The sequence below is a fragment of the Pseudophryne corroboree genome, chromosome 4, assembly GCF_028390025.1.
Source record: "Pseudophryne corroboree isolate aPseCor3 chromosome 4, aPseCor3.hap2, whole genome shotgun sequence".
Taxonomy (NCBI): domain Eukaryota; kingdom Metazoa; phylum Chordata; class Amphibia; order Anura; family Myobatrachidae; genus Pseudophryne; species Pseudophryne corroboree.
This window is the reverse complement of record NC_086447.1, coordinates 91,850,030-91,868,743: the sequence shown is the minus strand read 5'-3', so window position 1 is coordinate 91,868,743 and position 18,714 is coordinate 91,850,030. Positions and strand designations below refer to the sequence as shown.

Sequence of the window (18,714 nt, the reverse complement as noted above, 5' to 3'; positions counted from 1 at the left end):
ATACTTTCATGTTTTAAAAGCTACAATCTGTGATGAAACAAATCTATTATGTCTTTCTTTTTTCAGTAGGATGTATATACAGAGTATTGTAGAGTAAGAGCCAAAATTTTATACTGATTTCAGAAATAGCATCCTCATTGTGTGAGGTGCAAAAAAATGTGGGGACAATTGCACCCTGTGTGAAATAGTAACTGTTTATTGCAATACAAACTAAAGACCAAAATATTTTCTAAAATGTATTTAATGTTTAGAGTGCTTAACAGTGTAGATATTCATCTTATTTCATACTATAATGATAATGTTGCTAACCTGTGTCAGATATTTCCAACATTCCTCTTGAATGCAACATCCCTGTCTGAGTTTTCCGGCTGCTGATTTCGAGTGCAAGTCCTATATCAGGTTTAAGCAATTATTTAGCTAATATGTGATAACCATGTAAGGATTACAGGTAAAAAGGATTTAATGTTTTTTGAGTGTAGATATCCTTCAAGGTCTGCATAGCTAGCTGAGCAGACTCAACATTGAATTTGGTTGCTGGTTAAATATAACAATAAGCATTTTTGATCAGCAGTTATTGATTTAAAGTATCGAAAATTGATTTGTAATTGGTGATCTTACATTGAAAAGATTTTTATGTCAGCAGCCTATCATTACTTTGTATATATATATATATATATATATATAGTAAATAAGTTTCCTGTATACAATGTCTACGTTATGTATTATTGTAAGTAAACTTTAAATCTTTGCATTTGAAACTAAAGAACGACTCTGTTGGGACTCGAACCCACAACCTTTGAATAATTACAACCTACTAGAAGTCCAATGCGCTATCCATTGCGCCACAGAGCCACTGATGGATCATATTTTTGTATCAACAGTACAATGTGTTGAATACTCTTATGTTTTAAATGACACACTCTGTGATGAAACTAATCTTTTTATTTTTCTATTTTTTAAGTATGCTGTAAAGAGAGTATCGTAGAGTGAGAGTAAAATTTTTGTAATGATTTCAGAAATAGCTCCCACTTTGTGTGAGGTGCAAATCAATATGGGGACAATTGCACCATGTCTGATTGAGTGTTTGTTGCAAAGAAACTGAAGATAGAAACATTTTGGTAACATTTATATAGGTTTTGTATTTTTACCAGTATAGATATTTATATTAATTTATATTATAATAATTACATGGCTATCGAGTGTCAGATATTTATAACATTTCTCCCAAATGCAACAGCTATGTCTGAGTCTTCCTCTTGCTGTTTTCAAGTGCAAGTCCTATATCAGGTTTTAGCAATTGTGTAGGTTATTTGTAATACCCATCTAAGGATTTTTTATGATTTTTGAGTGTACTGTAGATACACTTTAAGCTTTGTATTCCTACGTGAGCAGACTCAACATAATATTTTCATTGCTGGTTAAAAATAACCATCCACATTTTTATTACCAGTTATTGATTTAAAGTATCTAAAATTGATTTGTAACTGGTCTTACATTTAAATGATTTTTATGTCAACAGCCTATAATTACTTTGTATATATAGTGTATAGGTCTCCCATATACAATGTCTATGTTATGTATCATTTTAAGTACATTTTAAATGTTTACATTTGAAGCTAAAGAATGACTCTGGTGGGATTCGAACCCACAACCTTTGAATAACTACAACCTACTAGAAGTCCAATGCGCTATCCATTGCGCCACAGAGCCACTGAAGCAGCAAGTGTTTGTATCGACAGTACAACTTGTAGAATACTTTCATGTTTTAAAAGCTACAATCTGTGATGAAACAAATCTATTATGTCTTTCTTTTTTCAGTAGGATGTATATACAGAGTATTGTAGAGTAAGAGACAAAATTTTATACTGATTTCAGAAATAGCATCCTCATTGTGTGAGGTGCAAAAAAATGTGGGGACAATTGCACCCTGTGTGAAATAGTAACTGTTTATTGCAATACAAACTAAAGACCAAAATATTTTCTAAAATGTATTTAATGTTTAGAGTGCTTAACAGTGTAGATATTCATCTTATTTCATACTATAATGATAATGTTGCTAACCTGTGTCAGATATTTCCAACATTCCTCTTGAATGCAACATCCCTTTCTGAGTTTTCCGGCTGCTGATTTCGAGTGCAAGTCCTATATCAGGTTTAAGCAATTATTTAGCTAATATGTGATAACCATGTAAGGATTACAGGTAAAAAGGATTTAATGTTTTTTGAGTGTAGATACCCTTCAAGGTCTGCATAGCTAGCTGAGCAGACTCAACATTGAATTTGGTTGCTGGTTAAATATAACAATAAGCATTTTTGATCAGCAGTTATTGATTTAAAGTATCGAAAATTGATTTGTAATTGGTGATCTTACATTGAAAAGATTTTTATGTCACCAGCCTATCATTACTTTGTATATATATATATATATAGTAAATAAGTCTCCTGTATACAATGTCTACGTTATGAATTATTGTAAGTAAACTTTAAATCTTTGCATTTGAAACTAAAGAACAACTCTGGTGGGACTCGAACCCACAACCTTTGAATAACTACAACCTACTAGAAGTCCAATGCGCTATCCATTGCGCCACAGAGCCACTGATGTATCATATTTTTGTATCAACAGTACAATGTGTTGAATACTCTTATGTTTTAAATGACACAATCTGTGATGAAACTAATCTTTTTATTTTTCTATTTTTTAAGTATGCTGTAAAGAGAGTATCGTAGAGTGAGAGTAAAATTTTTGTAATGATTTCAGAAATAGCTCCCACTTTGTGTGAGGTGCAAATCAATATGGGGACAATTGCACCATGTCTGATTGAGTGTTTGTTGCAAAGAAACTGAAGATAGAAACATTTTGGTAACATTTATATAGGTTTTGTATTTTTACCAGTATAGATATATATATTAATTTATATTATAATAATTACATGGCTATCGAGTGTCAGATATTTATAACATTTCTCCCAAATGCAACAGCTATGTCTGAGTCTTCCTCTTGCTGTTTTCAAGTGCAAGTCCTATATCAGGTTTTAGCAATTGTGTAGGTTATTTGTAATACACATCTAAGGATTTTTTATGATTTTTGAGTGTACTGTAGATACACTTTAAGCTTTGTATTCCTACGTGAGCAGACTCAACATAATATTTTCATTGCTGGTTAAAAATAACCATCCACATTTTTATTACCAGTTATTGATTTAAAGTATCTAAAATTGATTTGTAACTGGTCTTACATTTAAATGATTTTTATGTCAACAGCCTATAATTACTTTGTATATATAGTGTATAGGTCTCCCATATACAATGTCTATGTTATGTATAATTTTAAGTACATTTTAAATGTTTACATTTGAAGCTAAAGAATGACTCTGGTGGGATTCGAACCCACAACCTTTGAATAACTACAACCTACTAGAAGTCCAATGCGCTATCCATTGCGCCACAGAGCCACTGAAGCAGCAAGTGTTTGTATCGACAGTACAACTTGTAGAATACTTTCATGTTTTAAAAGCTACAATCTGTGATGAAACAAATCTATTATGTCTTTCTTTTTTCAGTAGGATGTATATACAGAGTATTGTAGAGTAAGAGCCAAAATTTTATACTGATTTCAGAAATAGCATCCTCATTGTGTGAGGTGCAAAAAAATGTGGGGACAATTGCACCCTGTGTGAAATAGTAACTGTTTATTGCAATACAAACTAAAGACCAAAATATTTTCTAAAATGTATTTAATGTTTAGAGTGCCTTACAGTGTAGATATTCATCTTATTTCATACTATAATGATAATGTTGCTAACCTGTGTCAGATATTTCCAACATTCCTCTTGAATGCAACATCCCTGTCTGAGTTTTCCGGCTGCTGATTTCGAGTGCAAGTCCTATATCAGGTTTAAGCAATTATTTAGCTAATATGTGATAACCATGTAAGGATTACAGGTAAAAAGGATTTAATGTTTTTTGAGTGTAGATACCCTTCAAGGTCTGCATAGCTAGTTGAGCAGACTCAACATTGAATTTGGTTGCTGGTGAAATATAACAAAAAGCATTTTTGATCAGCAGTTATTGATTTAAAGTATCGAAAATTGATTTGTAATTGGTGATCTTACATTGAAAAGATTTTTATGTCAGCAGCCTATCATTACTTTGTATATATATATATATATATATAGTAAATAAGTTTCCTGTATACAATGTCTACGTTATGTATTATTGTAAGTAAACTTTAAATCTTTGCATTTGAAACTAAAGAACGACTCTGGTGGGACTCGAACCCACAACCTTTGAATAATTACAACCTACTAGAAGTCCAATGCGCTATCCATTGCGCCACAGAGCAACTGATGGATCATATTTTTGTATCAACAGTACAATGTGTTGAATACTCTTATGTTTTAAATGACACAATCTGTGATGAAACTAATCTTTTTATTTTTCTATTTTTTAAGTATGCTGTAAAGAGAGTGTCGTAGAGTGAGAGTAAAATTTTTGTAATGATTTCAGAAATAGCTCCCACTTTGTGTGAGGTGCAAATCAATATGGGGACAATTGCACCATGTCTGATTGAGTGTTTGTTGCAAAGAAACTGAAGATAGAAACATTTTGGTAACATTTATATAGGTTTTGTATTTTTACCAGTATAGATATTTATATTAATTTATATTATAATAATTACATGGCTATCGAGTGTCAGATATTTATAACATTTCTCCCAAATGCAACAGCTATGTCTGAGTCTTCCTCTTGCTGTTTTCAAGTGCAAGTCCTATATCAGGTTTTAGCAATTGTGTAGGTTATTTGTAATACCCATCTAAGGATTTTTTATGATTTTTGAGTGTACTGTAGATACACTTTAAGCTTTGTATTCCTACGTGAGCAGACTCAACATAATATTTTCATTGCTGGTTAAAAATAACCATCCACATTTTTATTACCAGTTATTGATTTAAAGTATCTAAAATTGATTTGTAACTGGTCTTACATTTAAATGATTTTTATGTCAACAGCCTATAATTACTTTGTATATATAGTGTATAGGTCTCCCATATACAATGTCTATGTTATGTATCATTTTAAGTACATTTTAAATGTTTACATTTGAAGCTAAAGAATGACTCTGGTGGGATTCGAACCCACAACCTTTGAATAACTACAACCTACTAGAAGTCCAATGCGCTATCCATTGCGCCACAGAGCCACTGAAGCAGCAAGTGTTTGTATCGACAGTACAACTTGTAGAATACTTTCATGTTTTAAAAGCTACAATCTGTGATGAAACAAATCTATTATGTCTTTCTTTTTTCAGTAGGATGTATATACAGAGTATTGTAGAGTAAGAGCCAAAATTTTATACTGATTTCAGAAATAGCATCCTCATTGTGTAAGGTGCAAAAAAATGTGGGGACAATTGCACCCTGTGTGAAATAGTAACTGTTTATTGCAATACAAACTAAAGACCAAAATATTTTCTAAAATGTATTTAATGTTTAGAGTGCTTAACAGTGTAGATATTCATCTTATTTCATACTATAATGATAATGTTGCTAACCTGTGTCAGATATTTCCAACATTCCTCTTGAATGCAACATCCCTTTCTGAGTTTTCCGGCTGCTGATTTCGAGTGCAAGTCCTATATCAGGTTTAAGCAATTATTTAGCTAATATGTGATAACCATGTAAGGATTACAGGTAAAAAGGATTTAATGTTTTTTGAGTGTAGATACCCTTCAAGGTCTGCATAGCTAGCTGAGCAGACTCAACATTGAATTTGGTTGCTGGTTAAATATAACAATAAGCATTTTTGATCAGCAGTTATTGATTTAAAGTATCGAAAATTGATTTGTAATTGGTGATCTTACATTGAAAAGATTTTTATGTCACCAGCCTATCATTACTTTGTATATATATATATAGTAAATAAGTCTCCTGTATACAATGTCTACGTTATGAATTATTCTAAGTTAACTTTAAATCTTTGCATTTGAAACTAAAGAACGACTCTGGTGGGACTCGAACCCACAACCTTTGAATAACTACAACCTACTAGAAGTCCAATGCGCTATCCATTGCGCCACAGAGCCACTGATGTATCATATTTTTGTATCAACAGTACAATGTGTTGAATACTCTTATGTTTTAAATGACACAATCTGTGATGAAACTAATCTTTTTATTTTTCTATTTTTTAAGTATGCTGTAAAGAGAGTATCGTAGAGTGAGAGTAAAATTTTTGTAATGATTTCAGAAATAGCTCCCACTTTGTGTGAGGTGCAAATCAATATGGGGACAATTGCACCATGTCTGATTGAGTGTTTGTTGCAAAGAAACTGAAGATAGAAACATTTTGGTAACATTTATATAGGTTTTGTATTTTTACCAGTATAGATATTTATATTAATTTATATTATAATAATTACATGGCTATCGAGTGTCAGATATTTATAACATTTCTCCCAAATGCAACAGCTATGTCTGAGTCTTCCTCTTGCTGTTTTCAAGTGCAAGTCCTATATCAGGTTTTAGCAATTGTGTAGGTTATTTGTAATACCCATCTAAGGATTTTTTATGATTTTTGAGTGTACTGTAGATACACTTTAAGCTTTGTATTCCTACGTGAGCAGACTCAACATAATATTTTCATTGCTGGTTAAAAATAACCATCCACATTTTTATTACCAGTTATTGATATAAAGTATCTAAAATTGATTTGTAACTGGTCTTACATTTAAATGATTTTTATGTCAACAGCCTATACTTACTTTGTATATATAGTGTATAGGTCTCCCATATGCAATGTCTATGTTATGTATCATTTTAAGTACATTTTAAATGTTTACATTTGAAGCTAAAGAATGACTCTGGTGGGACTCGAACCCACAACCTTTGAATAACTACAACCTACTAGAAGTCCAATGCGCTATCCATTGCGCCGCAGAGCCACTGAAGCAGCAAGTGTTTGTATCGACAGTACAACTTGTAGAATACTTTCATGTTTTAAAAGCTACAATCTGTGATGAAACAAATCTATTATGTCTTTCTTTTTTCAGTAGGATGTATATACAGAGTATTGTAGAGTAAGAGCCAAAATTTTATACTGATTTCAGAAATAGCATCCTCATTGTGTGAGGTGCAAAAAAATGTGGGGACAATTGCACCCTGTGTGAAATAGTAACTGTTTATTGCAATACAAACTAAAGACCAAAATATTTTCTAAAATGTATTTAATGTTTAGAGTGCTTAACAGTGTAGATATTCATCTTATTTCATACTATAATGATAATGTTGCTAACCTGTGTCAGATATTTCCAACATTCCTCTTGAATGCAACATCCCTGTCTGAGTTTTCCGGCTGCTGATTTCGAGTGCAAGTCCTATATCAGGTTTAAGCAATTATTTAGCTAATATGTGATAACCATGTAAGGATTACAGGTAAAAAGGATTTAATGTTTTTTGAGTGTAGATATCCTTCAAGGTCTGCATAGCTAGCTGAGCAGACTCAACATTGAATTTGGTTGCTGGTTAAATATAACAATAAGCATTTTTGATCAGCAGTTATTGATTTAAAGTATCGAAAATTGATTTGTAATTGGTGATCTTACATTGAAAAGATTTTTATGTCAGCAGCCTATCATTACTTTGTATATATATATATATATATATAGTAAATAAGTTTCCTGTATACAATGTCTACGTTATGTATTATTGTAAGTAAACTTTAAATCTTTGCATTTGAAACTAAAGAACGACTCTGGTGGGACTCGAACCCACAACCTTTGAATAATTACAACCTACTAGAAGTCCAATGCGCTATCCATTGCGCCACAGAGCAACTGATGGATCATATTTTTGTATCAACAGTACAATGTGTTGAATACTCTTATGTTTTAAATGACACAATCTGTGATGAAACTAATCTTTTTATTTTTCTATTTTTTAAGTATGCTGTAAAGAGAGTATCGTAGAGTGAGAGTAAAATTTTTGTAATGATTTCAGAAATAGCTCCCACTTTGTGTGAGGTGCAAATCAATATGGGGACAATTGCACCATGTCTGATTGAGTGTTTGTTGCAAAGAAACTGAAGATAGAAACATTTTGGTAACATTTATATAGGTTTTGTATTTTTACCAGTATAGATATTTATATTAATTTATATTATAATAATTACATGGCTATCGAGTGTCAGATATTTATAACATTTCTCCCAAATGCAACAGCTATGTCTGAGTCTTCCTCTTGCTGTTTTCAAGTGCAAGTCCTATATCAGGTTTTAGCAATTGTGTAGGTTATTTGTAATACCCATCTAAGGATTTTTTATGATTTTTGAGTGTACTGTAGATACACTTTAAGCTTTGTATTCCTACGTGAGCAGACTCAACATAATATTTTCATTGCTGGTTAAAAATAACCATCCACATTTTTATTACCAGTTATTGATTTAAAGTATCTAAAATTGATTTGTAACTGGTCTTACATTTAAATGATTTTTATGTCAACAGCCTATAATTACTTTGTATATATAGTGTATAGGTCTCCCATATACAATGTCTATGTTATGTATCATTTTAAGTACATTTTAAATGTTTACATTTGAAGCTAAAGAATGACTCTGGTGGGATTCGAACCCACAACCTTTGAATAACTACAACCTACTAGAAGTCCAATGCGCTATCCATTGCGCCACAGAGCCACTGAAGCAGCAAGTGTTTGTATCGACAGTACAACTTGTAGAATACTTTCATGTTTTAAAAGCTACAATCTGTGATGAAACAAATCTATTATGTCTTTCTTTTTTCAGTAGGATGTATATACAGAGTATTGTAGAGTAAGAGCCAAAATTTTATACTGATTTCAGAAATAGCATCCTCATTGTGTAAGGTGCAAAAAAATGTGGGGACAATTGCACCCTGTGTGAAATAGTAACTGTTTATTGCAATACAAACTAAAGACCAAAATATTTTCTAAAATGTATTTAATGTTTAGAGTGCTTAACAGTGTAGATATTCATCTTATTTCATACTATAATGATAATGTTGCTAACCTGTGTCAGATATTTCCAACATTCCTCTTGAATGCAACATCCCTTTCTGAGTTTTCCGGCTGCTGATTTCGAGTGCAAGTCCTATATCAGGTTTAAGCAATTATTTAGCTAATATGTGATAACCATGTAAGGATTACAGGTAAAAAGGATTTAATGTTTTTTGAGTGTAGATACCCTTCAAGGTCTGCATAGCTAGCTGAGCAGACTCAACATTGAATTTGGTTGCTGGTTAAATATAACAATAAGCATTTTTGATCAGCAGTTATTGATTTAAAGTATCGAAAATTGATTTGTAATTGGTGATCTTACATTGAAAAGATTTTTATGTCACCAGCCTATCATTACTTTGTATATATATATATAGTAAATAAGTCTCCTGTATACAATGTCTACGTTATGAATTATTCTAAGTTAACTTTAAATCTTTGCATTTGAAACTAAAGAACGACTCTGGTGGGACTCGAACCCACAACCTTTGAATAACTACAACCTACTAGAAGTCCAATGCGCTATCCATTGCGCCACAGAGCCACTGATGTATCATATTTTTGTATCAACAGTACAATGTGTTGAATACTCTTATGTTTTAAATGACACAATCTGTGATGAAACTAATCTTTTTATTTTTCTATTTTTTAAGTATGCTGTAAAGAGAGTATCGTAGAGTGAGAGTAAAATTTTTGTAATGATTTCAGAAATAGCTCCCACTTTGTGTGAGGTGCAAATCAATATGGGGACAATTGCACCATGTCTGATTGAGTGTTTGTTGCAAAGAAACTGAAGATAGAAACATTTTGGTAACATTTATATAGGTTTTGTATTTTTACCAGTATAGATATTTATATTAATTTATATTATAATAATTACATGGCTATCGAGTGTCAGATATTTATAACATTTCTCCCAAATGCAACAGCTATGTCTGAGTCTTCCTCTTGCTGTTTTCAAGTGCAAGTCCTATATCAGGTTTTAGCAATTGTGTAGGTTATTTGTAATACACATCTAAGGATTTTTTATGATTTTTGAGTGTACTGTAGATACACTTTAAGCTTTGTATTCCTACGTGAGCAGACTCAACATAATATTTTCATTGCTGGTTAAAAATAACCATCCACATTTTTATTACCAGTTATTGATTTAAAGTATCTAAAATTGATTTGTAACTGGTCTTACATTTAAATGATTTTTATGTCAACAGCCTATAATTACTTTGTATATATAGTGTATAGGTCTCCCATATACAATGTCTATGTTATGTATAATTTTAAGTACATTTTAAATGTTTACATTTGAAGCTAAAGAATGACTCTGGTGGGATTCGAACCCACAACCTTTGAATAACTACAACCTACTAGAAGTCCAATGCGCTATCCATTGCGCCACAGAGCCACTGAAGCAGCAAGTGTTTGTATCGACAGTACAACTTGTAGAATACTTTCATGTTTTAAAAGCTACAATCTGTGATGAAACAAATCTATTATGTCTTTCTTTTTTCAGTAGGATGTATATACAGAGTATTGTAGAGTAAGAGCCAAAATTTTATACTGATTTCAGAAATAGCATCCTCATTGTGTGAGGTGCAAAAAAATGTGGGGACAATTGCACCCTGTGTGAAATAGTAACTGTTTATTGCAATACAAACTAAAGACCAAAATATTTTCTAAAATGTATTTAATGTTTAGAGTGCTTAACAGTGTAGATATTCATCTTATTTCATACTATAATGATAATGTTGCTAACCTGTGTCAGATATTTCCAACATTCCTCTTGAATGCAACATTCCTGTCTGAGTTTTCCGGCTGCTGATTTCGAGTGCAAGTCCTATATCAGGTTTAAGCAATTATTTAGCTAATATGTGATAACCATGTAAGGATTACAGGTAAAAAGGATTTAATGTTTTTTGAGTGTAGATACCCTTCAAGGTCTGCATAGCTAGCTGAGCAGACTCAACATTGAATTTGGTTGCTGGTTAAATATAACAAAAAGCATTTTTGATCAGCAGTTATTGATTTAAAGTATCGAAAATTGATTTGTAATTGGTGATCTTACATTGAAAAGATTTTTATGTCACCAGCCTATCATTACTTTGTATATATATATATATAGTAAATAAGTCTCCTGTATACGTTATGTATTATTGTAAGTAAACTTTAAATCTTTGCATTTGAAACTGAAGAACGACTCTGGTGGGACTCGAACCCATAACCTTTGAATAACTACAACCTACTAGAAGTCCAATGCGCTAGCCATTGCACCACAGAGCCACTGATGTATCATATTTTTGTATCAACAGTACAATGTGTTGAATACTCTTATGTTTTAAATGACACAATCTGTGATGAAACTAATCTTTTTATTTTTCTATTTTTTAAGTATGCTGTAAAGAGAGTATCGTAGAGTGAGAGTACAATTTTTGTAATGATTTCAGAAATAGCTCCCACTTTGTGTGAGGTGCAAATCAATATGGGGACAATTGCACCATGTCTGATTGAGTGTTTGTTGCAAAGAAACTGAAGATAGAAACATTTTGGTAACATTTATATAGGTTTTGTATTTTTACCAGTATAGATATTTATATTAATTTATATTATAATAATTACATGGCTATCGAGTGTCAGATATTTATAACATTTCTCCCAAATGCAACAGCTATGTCTGAGTCTTCCTCTTGCTGTTTTCAAGTGCAAGTCCTATATCAGGTTTTAGCAATTGTGTAGGTTATTTGTAATACCCATCTAAGGATTTTTTATGATTTTTGAGTGTACTGTAGATACACTTTAAGCTTTGTATTCCTACGTGAGCAGACTCAACATAATATTTTCATTGCTGGTTAAAAATAACCATCCACATTTTTATTACCAGTTATTGATATAAAGTATCTAAAATTGATTTGTAACTGGTCTTACATTTAAATGATTTTTATGTCAACAGCCTATACTTACTTTGTATATATAGTGTATAGGTCTCCCATATACAATGTCTATGTTATGTATCATTTTAAGTACATTTTAAATGTTTACATTTGAAGCTAAAGAATGACTCTGGTGGGACTCGAACCCACAACCTTTGAATAACTACAACCTACTAGAAGTCCAATGCGCTATCCATTGCGCCACAGAGCCACTGAAGCAGCAAGTGTTTGTATCGACAGTACAACTTGTAGAATACTTTCATGTTTTAAAAGCTACAATCTGTGATGAAACAAATCTATTATGTCTTTCTTTTTTCAGTAGGATGTATATACAGAGTATTGTAGAGTAAGAGCCAAAATTTTATACTGATTTCAGAAATAGCATCCTCATTGTGTGAGGTGCAAAAAAATGTGGGGACAATTGCACCCTGTGTGAAATAGTAACTGTTTATTGCAATACAAACTAAAGACCAAAATATTTTCTAAAATGTATTTAATGTTTAGAGTGCTTAACAGTGTAGATATTCATCTTATTTCATACTATAATGATAATGTTGCTAACCTGTGTCAGATATTTCCAACATTCCTCTTGAATGCAACATCCCTTTCTGAGTTTTCCGGCTGCTGATTTCGAGTGCAAGTCCTATATCAGGTTTAAGCAATTATTTAGCTAATATGTGATAACCATGTAAGGATTACAGGTAAAAAGGATTTAATGTTTTTTGAGTGTAGATACCCTTCAAGGTCTGCATAGCTAGCTGAGCAGACTCAACATTGAATTTGGTTGCTGGTTAAATATAACAATAAGCATTTTTGATCAGCAGTTATTGATTTAAAGTATCGAAAATTGATTTGTAATTGGTGATCTTACATTGAAAAGATTTTTATGTCACCAGCCTATCATTACTTTGTATATATATATATATATATATATAGTAAATAAGTCTCCTGTATACAATGTCTACGTTATGAATTATTGTAAGTAAACTTTAAATCTTTGCATTTGAAACTAAAGAACGACTCTGGTGGGACTCGAACCCACAACCTTTGAATAACTACAACCTACTAGAAGTCCAATGCGCTATCCATTGCGCCACAGAGCCACTGATGTATCATATTTTTGTATCAACAGTACAATGTGTTGAATACTCTTATGTTTTAAATGACACAATCTGTGATGAAACTAATCTTTTTATTTTTCTTTTTTTTAAGTATGCTGTAAAGAGAGTATCGTAGAGTGAGAGTAAAATTTTTGTAATGATTTCAGAAATAGCTCCCACTTTGTGTGAGGTGCAAATCAATATGGGGACAATTGCACCATGTCTGATTGAGTGTTTGTTGCAAAGAAACTGAAGATAGAAACATTTTGGTAACATTTATATAGGTTTTGTATTTTTACCAGTATAGATATTTATATTAATTTATATTATAATAATTACATGGCTATCGAGTGTCAGATATTTATAACATTTCTCCTAAATGCAACAGCTATGTCTGAGTCTTCCTCTTGCTGTTTTCAAGTGCAAGTCCTATATCAGGTTTTAGCAATTGTGTAGGTTATTTGTAATACACATCTAAGGATTTTTTATGATTTTTGAGTGTACTGTAGATACACTTTAAGCTTTGTATTCCTACGTGAGCAGACTCAACATAATATTTTCATTGCTGGTTAAAAATAACCATCCACATTTTTATTACCAGTTATTGATTTAAAGTATCTAAAATTGATTTGTAACTGGTCTTACATTTAAATGATTTTTATGTCAACAGCCTATAATTACTTTGTATATATAGTATATAGGTCTCCCATATACAATGTCTATGTTATGTATAATTTTAAGTACATTTTAAATGTTTACATTTGAAGCTAAAGAATGATTCTGGTGGGACTCGAACCCACAACCTTTGAATAACTACAACCTACTAAAAGTCCAATGCGCTATCCATTGCGCCACAGAGCCACTGAAGCAGCAAGCGTTTGTATCGACAGTACAACTTGTAGAATACTTTCATGTTTTAAAAGCTACAATCTGTGATGAAAAAAATCTATTATGTCTTTCTTTTTTCAGTAGGATGTATATACAGAGTATTGTAGAGTAAGAGCCAAAATTTTATACTGATTTCAGAAATAGCATCCTCATTGTGTGAGGTGCAAAAAAATGTGGGGACAATTGCACCCTGTGTGAAATAGTTACTGTTTATTGCAATACAAACTAAAGACCAAAATATTTTCTAAAATGTATTTAATGTTTAGAGTGCTTAACAGTGTAGATATTCATCTTATTTCATACTATAATGATAATGTTGCTAACCTGTGTCAGATATTTCCAACATTCCTCTTGAATGCAACATCCCTTTCTGAGTTTTCCGGCTGCTGATTTCGAGTGCAAGTCCTATATCAGGTTTAAGCAATTATTTAGCTAATATGTGATAACCATGTAAGGATTACAGGTAAAAAGGATTTAATGTTTTTTGAGTGTAGATACCCTTCAAGGTCTGCATAGCTAGCTGAGCAGACTCAACATTGAATTTGGTTGCTGGTTAAATATAACAATAAGCATTTTTGATCAGCAGTTATTGATTTAAAGTATCGAAAATTGATTTGTAATTGGTGATCTTACATTGAAAAGATTTTTATGTCACCAGCCTATCATTACTTTGTATATATATATATATATATAGTAAATAAGTCTCCTGTATACAATGTCTACGTTATGAATTATTGTAAGTAAACTTTAAATCTTTGCATTTGAAACTAAAGAACGACTCTGGTGGGACTCGAACCCACAACCTTTGAATAACTACAACCTACTAGAAGTCCAATGCGCTATCCATTGCGCCACAGAGCAACTGATGTATCATATTTTTGTATCAACAGTACAATGTGTTGAATACTCTTATGTTTTAAATGACACAATCTGTGATGAAACTAATCTTTTTATTTTTCTATTTTTTAAGTATGCTGTAAAGAGAGTATCGTAGAGTGAGAGTAAAATTTTTGTAATGATTTCAGAAATAGCTCCCACTTTGTGTGAGGTGCAAATCAATATGGGGACAATTGCACCATGTCTGATTGAGTGTTTGTTGCAAAGAAACTGAAGATAGAAACATTTTGGTAACATTTATATAGGTTTTGTATTTTTACCAGTATAGATATTTATATTAATTTATATTATAATAATTACATGGCTATCGAGTGTCAGATATTTATAACATTTCTCCCAAATGCAACAGCTATGTCTGAGTCTTCCTCTTGCTGTTTTCAAGTGCAAGTCCTATATCAGGTTTTAGCAATTGTGTAGGTTATTTGTAATACACATCTAAGGATTTTTTATGATTTTTGAGTGTACTGTAGATACACTTTAAGCTTTGTATTCCTACGTGAGCAGACTCAACATAATATTTTCATTGCTGGTTAAAAATAACCATCCACATTTTTATTACCAGTTATTGATTTAAAGTATCTAAAATTGATTTGTAACTGGTCTTACATTTAAATGATTTTTATGTCAACAGCCTATAATTACTTTGTATATATAGTGTATAGGTCTCCCATATACAATGTCTATGTTATGTATAATTTTAAGTACATTTTAAATGTTTACATTTGAAGCTAAAGAATGACTCTGGTGGGACTCGAACCCACAACCTTTGAATAACTACAACCTACTAAAAGTCCAATGCGCTATCCATTGCGCCACAGAGCCACTGAAGCAGCAAGCGTTTGTATCGACAGTACAACTTGTAGAATACTTTCATGTTTTAAAAGCTACAATCTGTGATGAAAAAAATCTATTATGTCTTTCTTTTTTCAGTAGGATGTATATACAGAGTATTGTAGAGTAAGAGCCAAAATTTTATACTGATTTCAGAAATAGCATCCTCATTGTGTGAGGTGCAAAAAAATGTGGGGACAATTGCACCCTGTGTGAAATAGTTACTGTTTATTGCAATACAAACTAAAGACCAAAATATTTTCTAAAATGTATTTAATGTTTAGAGTGCTTAACAGTGTAGATATTCATCTTATTTCATACTATAATGATAATGTTGCTAACCTGTGTCAGATATTTCCAACATTCCTCTTGAATGCAACATCCCTTTCTGAGTTTTCCGGCTGCTGATTTCGAGTGCAAGTCCTATATCAGGTTTAAGCAATTATTTAGCTAATATGTGATAACCATGTAAGGATTACAGGTAAAAAGGATTTAATGTTTTTTGAGTGTAGATACCCTTCAAGGTCTGCATAGCTAGCTGAGCAGACTCAACATTGAATTTGGTTGCTGGTTAAATATAACAATAAGCATTTTTGATCAGCAGTTATTGATTTAAAGTATCGAAAATTGATTTGTAATTGGTGATCTTACATTGAAAAGATTTTTATGTCACCAGCCTATCATTACTTTGTATATATATATATATATATATATATAGTAAATAAGTCTCCTGTATACAATGTCTACGTTATGAATTATTGTAAGTAAACTTTAAATCTTTGCATTTGAAACTAAAGAACGACTCTGGTGGGACTCGAACCCACAACCTTTGAATAACTACAACCTACTAGAAGTCCAATGCGCTATCCATTGCGCCACAGAGCCACTGATGTATCATATTTTTGTATCAACAGTACAATGTGTTGAATACTCTTATGTTTTAAATGACACAATCTGTGATGAAACTAATCTTTTTATTTTTCTATTTTTTAAGTATGCTGTAAAGAGAGTATCGTAGAGTGAGAGTAAAATTTTTGTAATGATTTCAGAAATAGCTCCCACTTTGTGTGAGGTGCAAATCAATATGGGGACAATTGCACCATGTCTGATTGAGTGTTTGTTGCAAAGAAACTGAAGATAGAAACATTTTGGTAACATTTATATAGGTTTTGTATTTTTACCAGTATAGATATTTATATTAATTTATATTATAATAATTACATGGCTATCGAGTGTCAGATATTTATAACATTTCTCCCAAATGCAACAGCTATGTCTGAGTCTTCCTCTTGCTGTTTTCAAGTGCAAGTCCTATATCAGGTTTTAGCAATTGTGTAGGTTATTTGTAATACACATCTAAGGATTTTTTATGATTTTTGAGTGTACTGTAGATACACTTTAAGCTTTGTATTCCTACGTGAGCAGACTCAACATAATATTTTCATTGCTGGTTAAAAATAACCATCCACATTTTTATTACCAGTTATTGATTTAAAGTATCTAAAATTGATTTGTAACTGGTCTTACATTTAAATGATTTTTATGTCAACAGCCTATAATTACTTTGTATATATAGTGTATAGGTCTCCCATATACAATGTCTATGTTATGTATCATTTTAAGTACATTTTAAATGTTTACATTTGAAGCTAAAGAATGACTCTGGTGGGACTCGAACCCACAACCTTTGAATAACTACAACCTACTAGAAGTCCAATGCGCTATCCATTGCGCCACAGAGCCACTGAAGCAGCAAGCGTTTGTATCGACAGTACAACTTGTAGAATACTTTCATGTTTTAAAAGCTACAATCTGTGATGAAACAAATCTATTATGTCTTTCTTTTTTCAGTAGGATGTATATACAGAGTATTGTAGAGTAAGAGCCAAAATTTTATACTGATTTCAGAAATAGCATCCTCATTGTGTGAGGTGCAAAAAAATGTGGGGACAATTGCACCCTGTGTGAAATAGTAACTGTTTATTGCAATACAAACTAAAGACCAAAATATTTTCTAAAATGTATTTAATGTTTAGAGTGCTTAACAGTGTAGATATTCATCTTATTTCATACTATAATGATAATGTTGCTAACCTGTGTCAGATATTTCCAACATTCCTCTTGAATGCAACATCCCTTTCTGAGTTTTCCGGCTGCTGATTTCGAGTGCAAGTCCTATATCAGGTTTAAGCAATTATTTAGCTAATATGTGATAACCATGTAAGGATTACAGGTAAAAAGGATTTAATGTTTTTTGAGTGTAGATACCCTTCAAGGTCTGCATAGCTAGCTGAGCAGACTCAACATTGAATTTGGTTGCTGGTTAAATATAACAATAAGCATTTTTGATCAGCAGTTATTGATTTAAAGTATCGAAAATTGATTTGTAATTGGTGATCTTACATTGAAAAGATTTTTATGTCACCAGCCTATCATTACTTTGTATATATATATATAGTAAATAAGTCTCCTGTATACAATGTCTACGTTATGTATTATTGTAAGTAAACTTTAAATCTTTGCATTTGAAACTAAAGAACGACTCTGGTGGGACTCGAACCCACAACCTTTGAATAACTACAACCTACTATAAGTCCATTTCGCTATCCATTGCGCCACAGAGCCACTGATGTATCATGTTTTTGTATCAACAGTACAATGTGTTGAATACTCTTATGTTTTAAATGACACAATCTGTGATGAAACTAATCTTTTTATTTTTCTATTTTTTAAGTATGCTGTAAAGAGAGTATCGTAGAGTGAGAGTAAAATTTTTGTAATGATTTCAGAAATAGCTCCCACTTTGTGTGAGGTGCAAATCAATATGGGGACAATTGCACCATGTCTGATTGAGTGTTTGTTGCAAAGAAACTGAAGATAGAAACATTTTGGTAACATTTATGTAGGTTTTGTATTTTTACCAGTATAGATATTTATATTAATTTATATTATAATAATTACATGGCTATCGAGTGTCAGATATTTATAACATTTCTCCCAAATGCAACAGCTATGTCTGAGTCTTCCTCTTGCTGTTTTCAAGTGC

The 18,714-nt window shown here is 31.7% G+C and overlaps 19 non-coding genes across 19 annotated transcripts; all 19 read right to left on the bottom strand.

The window, feature by feature from the left end:
* Positions 1-766: 766 nt before the first annotated feature.
* TRNAR-UCU (transfer RNA arginine (anticodon UCU)) lies at positions 767-852 on the bottom strand. Its single transcript is given in 2 exon segments — positions 767-802; positions 816-852. It is a non-coding gene; the product is annotated as a tRNA-Arg (tRNA).
* A 772-nt stretch (positions 853-1,624) lies between these two features.
* On the bottom strand, positions 1,625-1,710 carry TRNAR-UCU (transfer RNA arginine (anticodon UCU)). Its single transcript is given in 2 exon segments — positions 1,625-1,660; positions 1,674-1,710. It is a non-coding gene; the product is annotated as a tRNA-Arg (tRNA).
* An 800-nt stretch (positions 1,711-2,510) lies between these two features.
* On the bottom strand, positions 2,511-2,596 carry TRNAR-UCU (transfer RNA arginine (anticodon UCU)). Its single transcript is given in 2 exon segments — positions 2,511-2,546; positions 2,560-2,596. It is a non-coding gene; the product is annotated as a tRNA-Arg (tRNA).
* Positions 2,597-3,368: 772 nt separating this feature from the next.
* On the bottom strand, positions 3,369-3,454 carry TRNAR-UCU (transfer RNA arginine (anticodon UCU)). The gene is given in 2 exon segments: positions 3,369-3,404; positions 3,418-3,454. It is a non-coding gene; the product is annotated as a tRNA-Arg (tRNA).
* Positions 3,455-4,258: 804 nt separating this feature from the next.
* Positions 4,259-4,344, bottom strand: TRNAR-UCU (transfer RNA arginine (anticodon UCU)). Its single transcript is given in 2 exon segments — positions 4,259-4,294; positions 4,308-4,344. It is a non-coding gene; the product is annotated as a tRNA-Arg (tRNA).
* A 772-nt stretch (positions 4,345-5,116) lies between these two features.
* Positions 5,117-5,202, bottom strand: TRNAR-UCU (transfer RNA arginine (anticodon UCU)). The gene is given in 2 exon segments: positions 5,117-5,152; positions 5,166-5,202. It is a non-coding gene; the product is annotated as a tRNA-Arg (tRNA).
* A 796-nt stretch (positions 5,203-5,998) lies between these two features.
* On the bottom strand, positions 5,999-6,084 carry TRNAR-UCU (transfer RNA arginine (anticodon UCU)). The gene is given in 2 exon segments: positions 5,999-6,034; positions 6,048-6,084. It is a non-coding gene; the product is annotated as a tRNA-Arg (tRNA).
* A 772-nt stretch (positions 6,085-6,856) lies between these two features.
* Positions 6,857-6,942, bottom strand: TRNAR-UCU (transfer RNA arginine (anticodon UCU)). Its single transcript is given in 2 exon segments — positions 6,857-6,892; positions 6,906-6,942. It is a non-coding gene; the product is annotated as a tRNA-Arg (tRNA).
* An 804-nt stretch (positions 6,943-7,746) lies between these two features.
* Positions 7,747-7,832, bottom strand: TRNAR-UCU (transfer RNA arginine (anticodon UCU)). The gene is given in 2 exon segments: positions 7,747-7,782; positions 7,796-7,832. It is a non-coding gene; the product is annotated as a tRNA-Arg (tRNA).
* Positions 7,833-8,604: 772 nt separating this feature from the next.
* On the bottom strand, positions 8,605-8,690 carry TRNAR-UCU (transfer RNA arginine (anticodon UCU)). Its single transcript is given in 2 exon segments — positions 8,605-8,640; positions 8,654-8,690. It is a non-coding gene; the product is annotated as a tRNA-Arg (tRNA).
* A 796-nt stretch (positions 8,691-9,486) lies between these two features.
* Positions 9,487-9,572, bottom strand: TRNAR-UCU (transfer RNA arginine (anticodon UCU)). Its single transcript is given in 2 exon segments — positions 9,487-9,522; positions 9,536-9,572. It is a non-coding gene; the product is annotated as a tRNA-Arg (tRNA).
* Positions 9,573-10,344: 772 nt separating this feature from the next.
* Positions 10,345-10,430, bottom strand: TRNAR-UCU (transfer RNA arginine (anticodon UCU)). The gene is given in 2 exon segments: positions 10,345-10,380; positions 10,394-10,430. It is a non-coding gene; the product is annotated as a tRNA-Arg (tRNA).
* Positions 10,431-11,219: 789 nt separating this feature from the next.
* TRNAR-UCU (transfer RNA arginine (anticodon UCU)) lies at positions 11,220-11,305 on the bottom strand. Its single transcript is given in 2 exon segments — positions 11,220-11,255; positions 11,269-11,305. It is a non-coding gene; the product is annotated as a tRNA-Arg (tRNA).
* A 772-nt stretch (positions 11,306-12,077) lies between these two features.
* TRNAR-UCU (transfer RNA arginine (anticodon UCU)) lies at positions 12,078-12,163 on the bottom strand. The gene is given in 2 exon segments: positions 12,078-12,113; positions 12,127-12,163. It is a non-coding gene; the product is annotated as a tRNA-Arg (tRNA).
* Positions 12,164-12,969: 806 nt separating this feature from the next.
* Positions 12,970-13,055, bottom strand: TRNAR-UCU (transfer RNA arginine (anticodon UCU)). The gene is given in 2 exon segments: positions 12,970-13,005; positions 13,019-13,055. It is a non-coding gene; the product is annotated as a tRNA-Arg (tRNA).
* Positions 13,056-14,715: 1,660 nt separating this feature from the next.
* TRNAR-UCU (transfer RNA arginine (anticodon UCU)) lies at positions 14,716-14,801 on the bottom strand. Its single transcript is given in 2 exon segments — positions 14,716-14,751; positions 14,765-14,801. It is a non-coding gene; the product is annotated as a tRNA-Arg (tRNA).
* Positions 14,802-15,573: 772 nt separating this feature from the next.
* TRNAK-UUU (transfer RNA lysine (anticodon UUU)) lies at positions 15,574-15,659 on the bottom strand. Its single transcript is given in 2 exon segments — positions 15,574-15,609; positions 15,623-15,659. It is a non-coding gene; the product is annotated as a tRNA-Lys (tRNA).
* An 808-nt stretch (positions 15,660-16,467) lies between these two features.
* Positions 16,468-16,553, bottom strand: TRNAR-UCU (transfer RNA arginine (anticodon UCU)). The gene is given in 2 exon segments: positions 16,468-16,503; positions 16,517-16,553. It is a non-coding gene; the product is annotated as a tRNA-Arg (tRNA).
* Positions 16,554-17,325: 772 nt separating this feature from the next.
* TRNAR-UCU (transfer RNA arginine (anticodon UCU)) lies at positions 17,326-17,411 on the bottom strand. The gene is given in 2 exon segments: positions 17,326-17,361; positions 17,375-17,411. It is a non-coding gene; the product is annotated as a tRNA-Arg (tRNA).
* Between the last annotated feature and the right edge of the window lie 1,303 nt (positions 17,412-18,714).